This window comes from Cryptomeria japonica, chromosome 10, assembly GCF_030272615.1.
Source record: "Cryptomeria japonica chromosome 10, Sugi_1.0, whole genome shotgun sequence".
Lineage (NCBI taxonomy): Eukaryota > Viridiplantae > Streptophyta > Pinopsida > Cupressales > Cupressaceae > Cryptomeria > Cryptomeria japonica.
The window spans coordinates 624,955,282-624,967,771 of record NC_081414.1 but is presented as its reverse complement, the minus strand read 5'-3'; positions in this window follow the sequence as shown (position 1 = coordinate 624,967,771).

The window sequence follows — 12,490 nt, the reverse complement described above, 5'->3', positions numbered from 1 at the left end:
CCAACCAGTTTTCTCTCCTCCATGCAAAAGGTCTTCAATACCTCTTTGACATACTTGGACTGGGTGATAAAGATACCCTCTTTCATTTGTTGAATTTGTAAACCAATGAAGGACTTTATCTCTCTAATCAGAGATATCTCAAACTCTTTCTTCATTTCTTCTGCAAAAGCATGACTCATTTCATCATCTCCTCCAAAGATTATGTCATCTACAAATACTTCACAGATCAGAATCTGATCACCTTCAGATTTCAGGTATATGTTACTGTCCTCACCTGTTCTCTAAAATCCTATTTTCACAAGATGAGAGTGTAACTGTTAATACCATGCCCTTGGTGCTTGTTTCAATCCATACAGGGCTTTGTGTAATCTACACACCATGTTACTATCTTCTGATAAGGCAAACCCATCCAGTTGCTCAATATACACTTCCTCTTCTAGGATTCCATTCAAGAATGCAGACTTCACATCCATCTGGTATACCTTAAATCCCTTGAATGTTGCAAATACAAGTAGCATTCAGACACCTTCTAGTCTAGCCATAGGAGAAAAGGTTTCTCCATAGTCTTCTCCCTCTTCCTGAGCATATCCCTTGCATACAAGTCTTGCCTTGTTCCTCACAGTTGTTCCTTCTTCATTTAGCTTATTCCTAAATACCCATTTGGTACCTATGACATTCTTGTGTTCTGGTCTGGGTACCAAGGACCATGTTGCATTCTTTTCTATCTGGTATAGCTCCTCTTCCATTTCCCTAATCCAATCTTCATCTATAAGTGCTTCTTTGGAAGTCTTGGGCTCCAATTTAGAAATTATGCAAGAGTTTTCTTTCACCTTTCTTCTTGTGAATATCCCTGCATCTTTATCTCCTATGATCTACTTTGGATCATGATGTAGTTTCACATATCTAGGAATGACTCTAGCTGGTTCTGCTTGCTTCTACTCTTCCTCTTCACTTACTTCTTCTTCTTCACCTATTGCAACTTCTACCAGTACAGGAACACTGAGGTCTTTACTTGTTTCTTTCTTACCTGATTCCCAGAAGGCTATACCTAGTTCATCTTCCACTTTCTCGCTATAGGTTTCCTCGGGCTCTTCAGGGGATTCATCAACCCTGACATTGATACTCTCAACAATTTTTTGAGTCCTATTATTCTAGCATTTGAGAGCTTTTCTCTTAGTGGAATATCCTAGAAATATTCCTTCATCACATTTAGCATCAAACTTTCTCAAATGCTCACCTCTCTTGATGTAACACTTACTGCCAAATACTTTAAAATAGCTCAAAGTGGTAGTCTTCCCGGTCCAATACTCATAAGGGGTTTTATTTTTACCTTTCTTGATGAGTACCTAGTTCATAGTATAGATTACAGTGCTCACAGCTTCTCTCCAAAAAGTGTGAGCAACCTTTCCTTGGATCAACATTGTTCTGGCTGCTTCAACTACAGTCTTGTTGTTCCTTTTTGATATGCCATTCTATTGTGGTGTCCTTGGGGTAGATAATTGCCTCTTGATACTACTATCTTCATAGTACTTGTTGAATTCATCAGAAGTGAATTCACCCCCTTGATCAATTCTTAGGCATTTTATCTTTTGACCACTTTCCTTCTCTACTAATGCTCTAAAGGCTTTGAACTTTCCAAATGCCTCAGACTTGTCTTTTAATAATGTGACCCACATCATTCTTGAGCAGTCATCAGTAAGAATCATGAAATACCTATCTCCCTGAATACTTCTAGTTTTCATAGGACCAAACAAATCGGTATGCACAAGATCAAGTAAGTCTTCTGCTGAAAAAGACTTACCTTTGAAAGTTGAGGAAGACATCTTCCCAAGTTGACATACTCTGCATAAAGCATTCTCTGGTTTGTTCAGCAAAGGCAATCCTCTTACTGCCTTGATCTTACTAGCCTTTACAATATTATCAAAGTTCATATGACAAAGTCTCCTATGCCATATCCAACTGTCATCAAACTTTGCCATCAAACACTGACTAATCTTGGCATTCATCTGAAACAAGTTACCTCTGTTCTGCTGACCAGTGGCAATAAGTTCACCACTCTTTCCAATTATACTGCCGACTCCACCTTTGAACTCCAGAATGAGTCCTTTATCATTTAGCTAAGCAACACTCAATAGGTTATGCTTAAGACCTTCTACCCAGTATACGTCATCTGCACTGCTCTTTCCATTTAGTGAAATGGATCCTTTTCCTTTTACCAAGCATGGTGCATCATTGCCAAATCTGACAACACCTCCATCATATTCTTCTAGAGATAGAAAATTTCCCCGGTCACCAGTCATGTGGTGAGAACAACCACTATCAATAATTCACTCATTAGAGTTGTCAATGCGAGAGACAAGTGCTTTCTTGTCAGACACTTCTTCCTTTACAGCTACAAACACTATGTCCTCATTCTCTTCATCCTCAGATTCTTCATTAGTAACACCTTCATCTATTGCAACAACACAATTTCTTCTATTTCCTCCTTTATACTTTCTAAGTCTCTCCAGTTTATCCTTATTGTCATTGTTAGGATAGTTAACAGCTATATGTCCTATCTTATTGTAGGAAAAACATTTTAAAGGAAGCTTACCTCTATATTTTCCAGTGCCTTTTGGAAGTCTCTTGGCAAGAAGAGCTTCAAAATCCATCAAAATCTCTTCATCATCCATATCTCTGCATTGCCTAGATTCATAACTGATACTTATTTTCCTTTTTTGGTTGGTACATTAGATGCTCTAAAGGCTGACTTGGTCTTCTGAACACTACCATCATAGATATTTAACTCATATGTAGTCAATTTTGCAATGATAGAGTTTAAGGATACCTTGGTTTTTTTGATAGACATTAACTCCTAAATAACAACAACTCTGATTGCATAGACCGGTAACAATGATCTCAAAACTATATTGACAATGGTGGCATCTTCAATTGTTCCACCAGTGCTCTTGATATCTCCAACCACAGTCTTGATCCTTATGCCATATTGTTGAATGGTTTCACCTTCAATCATCCTCATGTCTTCAAATTTTCCTCTAAGGCTCTCTTCCTTAGGTTGCTTGACATGCTCATCACCTCCATAAATAGTTTCCAATGTGTCCCATACACCTTTACGAGTGTCCTTATCTTCTACATTAATGAACTCAATATCAGACAAACTGGTAATAAGGGCTTCCATAACTTGCCCATTTTCTTGAATCTCTCTTTTTTTATCATTGGTTAGAGTGCCAGTGGGGATTACATAGACATTCTCAACATAGCTCTAGTGTTGAGCACCCAAACTCTTGATATAGATTTTCATTTTGTCCTTCCATATTTTGAAGTTATCTCTATTTAACTTAGGACCTTCCCTCTTCATCATTAAGGCAAGATCTCTTACCTCAAGTGGTTAAGCTTATATCACCGAGGACTTGGAGTTGCTCTGATACCAATTGATGAATAATGATGAACAACAAATACCCTAACTGGTAATGAGAGGAGGGGGTTAAATTAGTAATTACAAAAACTTCTCTATAACTTATCAAGTTAAAACAATGCTAACCGGTTGTCTTCATTACTGAACTTAACCATGGCAATACTGGTTAAACACAGTAAGACTTTAGACAACATAAACCAATAAAACGAAACACTTCAAATACATGCAATACTTGATAGCTACTTCCTCTATAAACATATGCATGTGGTGTATCAACAATACCATAACCATTAGCTTTGCATGCATAATCACTCAAATAAAGAATGCTTAATCATCACATGAAAATGCACAACTCATGACACACAATTTTTCACGTGGAAACCCAAATGGGAAAAACCACGGTAAGGATGAACACCCACAAGCTTGTTTTGAACTCTTTTGAAGCTCGCTTTGTTAGGAGCCTAGTCTAGTTAAAGACTTTACAATAAGGTTCTGCTAGGAACCGATCCTATTAAAGATCACCCGGTTAAGGGATGGCTATATACCCTATTAAAGTTTGAAACCCTATTAAAGGGTGAAACCCTATTAAAGGTTACCTTGCTAGAGGATTTAAAGAACTCAATGAACTTGAGTCGCCTAGTTAGAGGATTTACAGTAAGCTGTTAAAGCTACCCGGCAAAGGGATTTTCCTTCTGTTGAAATGGTTAGAAGACAATAGGTAAAACTCTGATCTAATAACATCACTATATGCTAAGGCAGATCCTTTTCAGTTCCTCTACTTTGCAATCACACTCTGGAATTTTCACTCATTGGTCTGGCAAGTATCTCATCACTCGGATACATACACAACTTTTGTCAACAACAACAATAATAAAACTCATCAACCTTATATACAAGAATTAGGTCGGTAACACAAACCCTAAACCCTAAGCATCATAGGTTTACAATTACAAGCGGTCCAATCCTGATTGTCTGAACACATTTCATAGAATGAAACAATCTCAAACATATCACAAGTCATTATGCATCGTCCATTCTTCACCGCACATAAAAATCAGTAACCCATCATGCTTTCTTCTCATACCGCTAAGAAGAATGTTCATTCCCGAGGTGGACATTTAATGCAATCAATCTTCACATGCAAGATCCTCAAGGAAATCCTTCACATGCACAAAACTGATGTGGCATCTCAATCTCATCCTTATTTCTTAGGTAACTCATCACAAAATATCATTGGTTGCATCACACAAGCTAGATTGCCAAATCAGAAACCCGAAAGTTGAGACTAAAGACCAGTAGTCACACTTAGTGAAACCCTGACACCAGTTCACTACATCTCTTCATACCGGTTGACCTATACCACTTCCAAGCTTGATACTAGTGCATACCAGTGTACCTGCTTGAACACATATTGACATCAATGACAACATACTTTGTTACCAGTTCATCATATGCCAACACATCTATCTCGGCATGCTGCTTAAGCTCAAAGAATTTCCACTTGCACTACTTAACTGACAAACCCTTCTATCTCAAGTCATGAAACTCATCATTCTTCCTCTACCTCTAGTGGTCTGATAGGAAATGAGCACAAAAACACTCCAAGAGCATTGCCCATGAAATAGTAGCAATATCAATGTGCAGCTTACACTCCTCTATCTGTCGCCATGTCAATGAAAAGTCACAAAGATGCATGATTGCACATCTCGCCTTGGTGTTACTACTATATAGGTACATAGAAAAACACCTATTCAAATCTAGCAACCATTTCTTTGCCTCCATGCCACTGTTGAGACCACCAAAGGTAGGAAGACAATCTCACAAGAGATCTCTCATGTGGCTAGCTGCACTAGCATATGGATCCATCTCCACTCTCCTAGGTGGTGATTGTAAATTATCCCTCTTTCACTAATGAGAATGATGGAACTCCTCCTGATGATTCCCCTCCTGACCTGGTCCTAATCAATCAAGAAGATTCTGCAATGCCCTGACCAACTATGGAACCACATCACCCTCAAGTTGCTCCCTTTGTTGCTCCTTGTGGTGTGACTCCTCATAAACCTCAGAGTGATGGTTCCTATGAGTACTCGTGTGACCTCCATAGCCATGTACATGACCTCTACCTCTAGCAAGCATCTCATCTAAGAAAGATGTAAAAGAACCATAAGCTAATGCTAAAGCAACTAATGCAAATAACATAACAAAAAGGCATAAACCGCTGGGCTACCCCATGCTAAGTGCCAATATGCACAATGGGCTCATGTGAAACTAGAGTACCCAGTTTATGAACATGGGCTCTGATACCAGATGTAATGCCCACCAAAATACCCTAGAGAAATACAATTAATCTAACTACAAATAGAGATAAATTTTTGTAAGCACATCTACTAAACAACACATATGTCTATAACATCTATCTAATGCATATCATATACATCATCTACTAAATTCATCATTACAAATTTCATCTTATTCTTAATTACCACATTTCATAACACATCATGACACAATTTACACAAGAAAAATCACATATCATAACATCTTTCCCCTATGGTATCTCAACATCACTACTTAAGAGTAACATCCTATAGTCTAGGTTCATTTTAAGCACCAATACCAAATGTTCCTAAAACCATATAATGCATCCATTGTATCATCTTAAAGCTAACTCATATCCTTCCTAACATCATGTTACTAATTCCATAAACAATCCTTACTTCCATTAACGCTACCTTAGATCTAGGAAACTTAAACATAACATTAGGATTACTTTCATTTACAATTACATTAACATACATCGATGATATCTAATCAAATACATGTTCCATCTAAGAATCATACATAAAACTTATTTTTAAACATACAATAGGAAAATTTGTGTGACTTCCAAGAGTATCATATTTATTACATACAATTTTTAGTCTTACAATGTCATATTAAATAGATTCACTTTTATAAGGTACATGATCCTTTCCTTAATACAATGCCATCATGAATACTTGAGTAATACAATACATAGAATCAGCTGCAAGTATTCTCACATAATGAAGAGCAATATAATCCACATCCACGCATGCAACTTCAATGAAGAAAATCCGAATGGGAGAAAGTATCAAACCACCTGACCATGTGGAACCAAATAGGAACCACCCCCCATGCTAGGAGATGACAAGGGGTTCCAACACTCACTTATGACCTAGGATGAAACCTAACAACCATGGGACTCAACATAGTAAATAATGAACTCAACATAACAATAATCACATTTCCAGAGGTGTACAATAAAATCATGGCATATGGACATAGTCACATGTAGGAATAAAGTGTCATCACATGTTTTCCTCATATAGAAGGTAATATGGCCATCCTTACTAGTCATGCTCCTACATTCTAGCCTCACAAACAAGGTATTATGCACCCATAGTAGACATGTATGCTATCCTCACAAAGAAAATAAATCCATACTCCTAATAGTCATACAAGCTACCCTCACAAAAGAAGGGTGAAAACAATCCCTTAACACACAAAGCCATCTCAACCTATGTGAGTACAAGGGATATTAGCTTGACATCCCATATTTCCCAACCATATAAAATTATCTTATTAGGTGAAACCCAAAACCAATCAATTATTACAAGTTATCACTGAATTACAAAGAGGAAAACTCTCATTGTGCCTTGGCAGTCTAGGTGTCAAGCAACCTAACTCACGTGACCCTGATCATCACAAGGAAGCACACTCCCCCTAATAATTCAAATCCATAGGTTAAAACATAAAATGACATCACAACACATGAAAGAATACTCAGAAAGAGGTGTTCTAGAACATATAACATCACTGAGAACATACTGCACATAAAGCATACATATGAACCATTACAAGAATAAGGCTTTCACAAATACCTCGCATGCATAGTACCAAAGAAAGAACATGAAACATAAGCACATCATAAAATACTTCAAATCCTCAACAACGAGGTACAAAACATCCCCTCGAGTCATAGAAACAATCCTCAAACAACAAGGCAAGAACCTCTTGCTGGAGCAAACTTTTGCATAAGGAAACTCCTCAACTTGAGGGCATAATCCCACATACCAGAGCACAAGATACATCATGAAACATTATATAACATCATGAACCAATCAAAATTACTCAACACAGACTTCACATGCCTCTAGAAACATCACACAATCCAAACTAGGGCTATACAACACCAAAATTGACCTTTCTGAGCATTTTATACCAGTTTATCTCTATTGGTATGCACAGTGGCATTCCTGGTTTGTAGGGTAGCATTTTTAGTACCTATCATAGTGTTTCTTTCTCATTGCATATCATTTTTGGTCCATTGGTCAGTGCTCTAGGTCCACAGGTTAGCTCTCTCAATCTATAGGTTAGCTCTATTGGTCAGTTTGTCAGCTCTTTGGGTCTGAACAATGGCATTTCTGGCATGCATAGAATAATTTTTGGTAGATAGGGTGGTGCTTCTAGTTAGTATGGTGGCATTTATGGTTTGTTTGTTGTATTTTTTGGTAAAGTATGCAAAATCATGAGTTTGAGGGATCCTGAGGGTAAAGTAGCTGCCAAATCAACTCAGAAGGTAAAAATGACTGCAAGGGCATGACCAGGAGGTTGGATAAGAATATAAAGGATTGTACACATGGACTATGTATCAAATGAAACTCTCAGGAAAGAGTTTGCAACTCAGTGGGTAAGCGTTTTGGCTAAAGCTACATTTTTTATTCAAAGAGTAAAGGAGGAAGCCCAATCTCTGCATAGGCCAAAAGGAATAAACCAAAATATTTCCAAGACATTCCAAACAAGTTTAAAATGTCTAAACATGACATGGACACTCTTTGTGAGCTTCAGGAGCTCTTACAATGTAGCTCACACATTCAAACCTAAGAGAAACAACTCCTATCTCAACAAGGAATTCACGAGAGAACTTACACAAATAGGTATTCAAAACCACAATGAAACTCTCCTAAAACATATAGGAACAATAACATTCAAATACATGGAATCCATTTTAGATTTTAACAATATGACATTTCTAGAAAACATACTTAGAAGAATTTCATAGAGAAGATTCAGAATAATGATTCATAAAAGAGAATCAATCTTTCCCTACAAATCTAACCATTCCCTTTATCAACCCAAAATAAACTAATCCCTAAACAATCTTTGAGTTGTAGACATGGAAAACACATTTTCATAGGAAGGAAGCATTCACTGTAAACAAGAATGTAAAAATTAAAAATCCACCGACCTCCAAATCACAATCCAAAAGAGTAGAATCAAAGAGGAAGAAATGTTGAATCCAAAACCACTCCAAAATCTTCAATCCAAATCAAAAACATGAATCCAAAATCCAAAATAGTTACCGCTAGGAACCCCCAAACAACTACAACAAGGCAAATAAAAAAATCTCCAGCAAAAACTCTCGACCAATCAAATAAATTCATAAAAATAACATTTCCTACCTACCTTGTATAGTTCCAAGGTAGAATATTTAATATATTTCCTACCAACAATTCTAATTTCACCCAATCAAATAAGAGCGTAGGTAAAAACAAATCTATTTTATTTTTACATTTCCCTACATAATAAAAGCAATAATAAGGATATTATTATTATTTGAGGAGTGTAAGAAAAGAAATAGGCTTATACCTTTATTATTAATAATGATAAAATTAGCTTTATAACAATATCTAAAATAAATAAAAATTAATCAATCATCAATAAACCAAAGGATAAAAATAATTAAATAAAACAATAGCCAATAAATCAATTAAATCCAATTAAAACAATTAATTAAATAAGCATTATCCAACCATAGGATAATTAATCCAATCTAAGATAAACTATACACACACATAACCAACCGCACAAAGATAGAACGAGATACCGACTCAAGGCTAGACAACACTTATACCTGACAAGATTGACAAGGCGAACATAATAGACCATGAGTAGGTGAAGGAAAACCAAGTCATCTCCAACAACTGGCATTGGGATTAGGACATGCTCAGACCTGTGAGACCAGGTGGAGTTGATGTCTGGTACCTACAATCCTTCATCCACTGATAAGCACAACAAAGCATATATATATATACAACATCGTAGTAGCAGACAAGTGAAAGAGAATCACAATACCTTATCATGCTCGTAATGAGTGATAAGGCATCGTCCCTTTTACGAAGACAATAAACCAATACAAACACATCTCATAAAATTATAATAATGAAGTAGGGTTAGTATCATCATCATATATCTTGAAATCATATAAATCGCATAAGAATCTCAAATACATATAAGCCATCAAGAAATATCATCCATTGAGTAATCATAACATGACACCCATCACATAGATCATTAAAACTCATCAATATATCATCTATCTATATAGCATCATAAATGTCTATTGCATAGGAATAAAGCCATAATCATCATCAAAATATCATCATAAGTCTAGATAAGTCTATCAAATCATGAATCAACATGTAAATCTAGGAGGGACACTACAACATGAGTCGTCAAATGGGGACCTAGGTTTGGAGAGGCTACCAAGATAAGCCATGTTGATGTTATGTGATGACACTCTCTCCTTATGTATCCTAGTATCCCATTGTGCTAGATTTTATGTGGAAGGCTCTGGGAGTCCTTGGGTTATTTTTGGAACTCTTTGGATGTTCTTTTGATATTTTTTGGTTGTTATTCCTTACTTTCTATCTTGTGCAATGGTTTTTTGTGTATCTTGGTTGTGATGTATGTTTTAGTTTTGTTATCCCTAGCCTTATTTCTTGTTATTTGGGGCCTTGCGTCTACCTCTAGCATGGGGGTTGGACCTCCAAGTTCCACATCCTCGAGTGGTATTGTTTGCCATCAATTGGTTTTTTTTGAGTTCTTGTTCATGAGCAGCCGGATGGATCTTACCTTGTGTTCTGTTAGGAATTAATATTTACTTGGTAAAGTTAATTTCATTTTATTTGTTTCTTGTAGGAATATTCTTAAAGAATCTCTACTATTCATTTGTCTTATTTGAGTTCTGATAACTATTTTATTTATTCCAAAGATGTAAAATATTAGTTTGTCCTCCTTAAGAGGATGTTGACGCATTGCACACACATATTGTGAATTTGGTGGCATTCATAGATTTGGGAGTTACTTTGTATCTCCTCTCCTCATCTCTATTTAATAGATGATTCTCCTCTTATTCTTTACTTCATGATATTATTGTAATGAGCTTCTCTCTCTCTCTCTCTCTCTCTCTCTCTCTCTCTCTCTCTCTCTCTCTCTCTAGGTTTTGCCTTCATTCATAATACATAAGGGGTTTTTCTTTTCTTTTCCCCTTTAAAAAGTGTCATAACCCTCTTTTTAGACTTTGATTAAACTTGATAATTTATTATTATTATTATTATTATTACTATTATTATTATTATTATTATTATTATTATCATTATTATTATAATGATCATTACTAAGACTATTATTAATAATATTATTAAGTTTAAGAGAAACGTTAGTTGGAGATGAAAATTGAATAAGGATGGAATTAGTTTAAAAAGAACAATTAATAAGTGGTGACTCACACGTGAGGTCATAATTTACTTGGAAATTATTTATTTTCTCAATATTCTAATTGAGCACATGGTGTAGGAGAAATAAGAAGATTCTAGAAATGAATTTCAAAATCAAATTTTGCATGGTCAAATTTAACCCCCACTACGATAACAATCATTTTTCATGTAATTAATTTGGAAATTTCTTATTTACTCAATATGTTGATTTAGCACATGTTGTAGGAGGAAATCAAAAGGTTCTAGAAGAGAAAATCAAATTTAAAAATTTTACATGTAACCCCTGTAGTCACATAAATATGTCCATTTTAATTAAATGAATATTTGCTATTTATTTGATTAAAAATCCATTAAGCCATAAGTTAATTAAATAAATATTTAATTAATTCATCTCCAAACATTCTTCTATTAATTAAATAAATTATTCAATTTATTTTAATTAATTCATTAAGCCAAATACAAATCAATTAAATAAATAAAATCTATTTATTTAATTAAATCCCCCTATTCCTCTTTTAAATAAATTAAATAAAACATTTATTTAAATCATTATCCCCCCCCCACTTGCATTTTCCTACAAATGCAACTTGTACACATTTATTGGAATAAATGAATTTTTATTTTAAATAAAATCCTATTTTTCCTCACCCACCAAATCCACTTGCAAAATCTAATCCCCTTCTAGATTCTTCTAACGCCTTCCTAATTAGCCTAATCCATCCTCTAAACTTTGTCACATCCCTAAGCAAAGGGAAGTCACTTCTCAAAACCTCAAAGTCTTTGATAACCATTAAAGGCTTCAAGTCTTCAACCACTAAATGGCTCAAAGTCTTTGATAACCTTTATAGGCTTTCAACCTTCAACCACTTAATCCCCAAAGTCTCCAATAACCATTAATGGTTAATTCAAACCTTCCCACATGGTTAAAATATTTGTTTTGACTCAACCTCTATCCAACCCAAAGGTCTCATCAGGCCATTAATGCTTTGACCAGGATTATCTCTAAAACATTTGCACAAAGGTTTATCCTTGGATTAACTCTTAATCTAGTGGGTAAGCTTAATTTAGACTTGACCCTTAGCCTTTAGATAACCATGAGGTCTTCTCAGGCCTTTAATGCCTCCAACCCCTTTTCTCAACCCAACCCTATGTTGACACTTGTCATCATTTCATTGGTGCCAATTGTGCACATGGATCCCCAACTTTCAAACTCAACCCTTGATTGAATCTTTCAATCTCAACCATCCATTGCTCCATTTTTCCTATAAATAGAGCCCATTTCTTCATAATCCAGATCCTGAAAACTTGTATGCATCTAAGCTATAGACATTTTAGAGAGCATTTTTAGCATAATCATCTAATACCTTGTTATTTTGGTTAAAATATATCATTTTAACATCAATAGCATAGCATTGACTTCTCATTTCATATTTGAAGCACAATACTACAATCTCAATCCTCCATAAGCATCCATAGTGCAAAAAGCTACTGAGAG